This window comes from Morone saxatilis, unplaced genomic scaffold, assembly GCF_004916995.1.
Source record: "Morone saxatilis isolate NCDOM2014 unplaced genomic scaffold, NCSU_SB_2.0 Contig12, whole genome shotgun sequence".
Classification (NCBI taxonomy): Eukaryota; Metazoa; Chordata; class Actinopteri; family Moronidae; genus Morone; species Morone saxatilis.
Window position 1 is genome coordinate 4,828,110 of NW_023339674.1, and position 4,343 is coordinate 4,832,452.

A 4,343-nucleotide genomic window follows, 5' to 3' on the forward strand; every position below is an offset into this window, starting at 1 on the left:
CTCAAGCTCCCAGGCCTCTGGTAGAGGACCCGAGCTTGAGGATGACACAGATACCACCCCAAGAGGGTGAGAGGGAAGTTTTTTAGTCCTCTACATTACACCATAAATAAGTGACATGGAACATGTGTATACATATAGAAGTATACTGATATAATTAACTGTATCTTGTTTCATTTAATTTAATTTATTTTATAGCACCCTATGTACAGGTGCTGAGACCTTCCTGCAATGGCCCCAGTTTGGATCCAGCCAGCGGCCCTTTGTTGCATGTCACAGACCCCCCTCTCTCCTGTCTATCTTTAGCTCCTCCTGTCTAATAAAGGCAATAAAAGCCCCCCAAAATAATCTTTTTTTTTTTTTAAGTTGAGAGCAGTTCTATGGATTAGTACAAACAGCCTTCTTTGTGATAATATTCATTCGGGAGTTTATAATCACATCACCAATATTTGATGTTTAGCCAAACCAAAGATATCAATATTTTAACATTTCAACATGAATCATTTTAAAAACATTTTTAAAGAATTGAGCTCACTAAATTATGATTTGGTGTTGCTTCCTTGTACTACCGGAGCTCATGTGCATGACAATACTGGAGCACTCAGGTTAACATTTTAATGTTCATGGCAGTAGATCTCACAGTAAGTCATGAATAGGTCCAGTGTGTAACATTTAGGACGATTTATATGCTGTGAAAATAAGAATTGTTGTTTTCATTAGAATGAATTTCTACAAAGGAAGAGTCAAACCAAACATTGGCCACCCCAGTTTCTCCTTCACGCTTTGGAAGGAGAGGATGAAGCAAAAGTTGCAATCTGCAACTATACCTCTAGATGCCACTAAATCCTACACACTGGTCCTTTACCACAGCCACCAGATGGAAATACAAGTACAGGGATTAACCACCAATGACCTCAGGATATCAAATTCAACACCACACATGACTTGCTTTTAAAAGTAGCTAGTTTAACATCTGACAATGACAATAGGTCTGAATTTTTCAATTCATTTTTTACTGTAAAACACACCCAGCCATCAGCTTCACAGGGCACTCATCCCAGAAACACGTGCAGCCCTGCCCCCTTTTCACAACACAAGTTTCATTTGGCTTTAATCCCTTGAAACACAAAGGAATAATTCTGGTATTATCCCCATTGCACTGTAAACTGTATAGATTATCAGTAAGGATACTGTGTTGGCTGTAGGGAATAATTGCCCTTCACAGCCAAAACATGGAACATGACTCAGCCAAAGAGGTGGCATTTCTTTGAGACACACAGATCTTTGAGATCTCCCCACCCAAATTTGAAAGTCTTTTAGCAGCTTGCATAACACCCCGAGTGAGACTGTTTCTTGCCATAACTGAAGACACCACACATATAGTGTCCTTACAAGACAAAGACACATGTATATACACATGACTATCTTTCCTTTTTGGATTTTCTTTTTATTGTGTAAAAACTCTGCTTCCCTTGAAAACAATGTGACAGGGAATTGTTCTGGATACAATTCACACCAAACCTCGGTCCACTCTTGGGCAGTGCTCTATTTTTCCAAATCTTTTATAAACCTGCTTTCGACAACAACAGCGCTTATTGAGGGTATCTGATCTGATCTCTTACCATCATGGTCAGCTGTGAATGATGTTTTATGCCAGTATAATGAGTAGTCCGGTCAGATGTCTCTCACATTCTAGTTTTTCATCAAAGTAGTATGAAAATGCTGAAAATTGACCCTTCCTTAGCCCCGCCCCCTTTTGGACCTTGCTCAACTCCTTCCTTTCCTGTACTTAGATGAGCTATGTGCTAGGCTCTTCTCTTTTGGAAAAGACAGACACATTTTGAAGATATCTTCAAAATGTGTCTGATGTTCACAATGCTAGCTAATTGACTTCCATTTTGCATTAGCTATCAGATGTAAATAGCCAGCAAATGCCTGATGCTGGTTAGCTAGCATTTTGTTAAGTTAGCAGTTAGCTAACTTATATATATGTCGCTTTCATCTTTTAACCATCTTTAAAATTTGGTTGCTTTTACAACATAAAAGAGCCAGCTCAGGAAAGGAGGAAGTTGATTGAGGTGTGCTCAACTGTAATTGGAGCATAGAGCAAAAAGGGGCTGGATTTAGGTAGTCTCAGTTGACCCAGAGCTGCTTAAAAATAGCTTTTCATTAGTATTAAACAGATTGAAAATTACAGGTCAGAGAAATTTTGGTCATCTAGACTCAAAGCTGGATTTTATTTCACTTTAATTTTTTTTAAATTTTTAAATGTGTTATTTTTTTTTAGATGTCTTGTTAACACATAACCATTATTTCCACAGCATTTAAATGACTGTACTTTATAGTATGGTTAGCTGATTCACATTGAGTTATAGTAATTTCAAAGTGGTCCAAACAACGGTTGTATGTGTTATTCAGTTATAAAGCAGCTTTATCACACAGACACCTTCGGCTACACTTCTTACTTTTACTTAATTATTTAGCTGGAGTCAGTGGCAAACGTTTCTCTTTTTCATCCATTCATCAAGAGCAGTTTTAGGTTCTCTTTTTTTGTATGTGAAACTGACTGACTACTATATTTGTATTCTAATAACTCTAATAACAGCAGCAAAAAACAACCAAATCCTATGGCGACGTTACTTAATTGACTCTAGAAATTTATGGGAAGTTGCATCATAAGATGCTCAATACGTGTGACCTGTAACAGTGTCTACTTCAAGACAATATCACAGCCACATAAACTACAATGAAATAACAAGGTGTTCACATCACTTGTCCTTATTCACCTGGCTTCAAAATTGCTCTATTGTTGCAGGGCAGCTTAAGTTTCCTGGCAGGTTTATGGGTCGGATCCGCTTTTATGTTGACTTCCTTTTTTTCTATCTAATACACGATGGGGAACGAGGAGGCGATAGCCTTTTATTCTCCAGTGAAAAAAGATCCTTTTCAGCCCAGCATGATGCCTGCCAGTTTTAGGATTAGTCTTTCTAGTAAGAAATTAACTTTATTTTTCATGGAAATCCATTACAAAACCATTAAAAGTTAACAGTTTAATCAAGACCCAACTTATTAACAGTTCCAATTATAATGCGTTTTGTACATCCCTTGTAGATGGAGTCCCAATTCCCAAGATCGCATTCTTGACTTGGGTTTCAGTGGCACTTGTCTCCTTTGCTCGGGCGACCCCTCCCAAGTCTTTATCTCTTTGGTTCAGGTCACTCACTCTGTTCTCATGTATTGTTACAGGGGTGGAAATAAAAACAGTTAACACAGAAACATGGAAAGCCGCAGCATGCCTTCAGATTTTTTATATTTGTCATAACTCAGATGGGAAGGACGGATGGAAAGAGACAATATGTGGACCTCTGACAAGAAAGCTAGAAATAAACACAAGGAGAAAACAAAAGGATGGTGAATAATGTGATAGCAGTTTTCATTCAGCATTGGATTGACACAATGGGGGACAGCTTGTGTCAGGAGAGTTCAGGCTGCATGTAAATTGTGGCCTCTGAGTACAAAATGTTTTGTTGTGATAAGATCAGTGTTGGTTAGTTTGAAGTAAATCACTGAAATTTAAAGAAGATCAGCTCATATTTCTTCCCTTGAGGCCTTTGTTGTTATCACCAGTGTTACATTATTGATAAGTAGAGCTCATCAAAGTGCAGTTTACAGTTTGGTGATAGAATTGGAGTCTGGACTAATAAGTCACATGTTGAACATTTTTTCACAGAGTTTCTCCATTTTCTTTGTGTAGCATCTAATGTTCAAGAGTTATTGTGTTCATATTCCGTCTCAAATTGTAGCCCAATAAATGATGACGAATTAAGTACTGAAGATTGTTAAGCTGTCAATATCGTGGTTGTTGTAACAACACATATTTACAGATATTGTTTTTTTTTTTATAGTAGAAGACATTTAATTAAGCCTGGAAATGTTATTTACTGCCCATTGACCTACAGAGAGAACTGAACCCTAAGCTGTGGCATTGTTACTGCTCTGTTTCCAATAATAATACATACATTTTGGCTGACTTTGGAGTCAGCAGAAAAAAAATAACCAAAGGTCCACTTACACAACACCACCACTAGCAATTTGTTAGTGAAAAAATTATTCACAGACAAAAATTTTATATTATGTATATATGTGACTTATGTTTCCACTTATGAACAAACCATTATAAAACTCCAATAACACACATATGTGCACAAGTGTGTGTATGCTTTGGATTTGGATGGGTGCTGAACAAAAAGTACTGTGAAGCACATGAAAATCTAACTATGTTTTACTCTTTAAGACCCCAGTTACAAGTAACGCATCCTTTTCTGTGGTGGACTTTTAAAACGTAT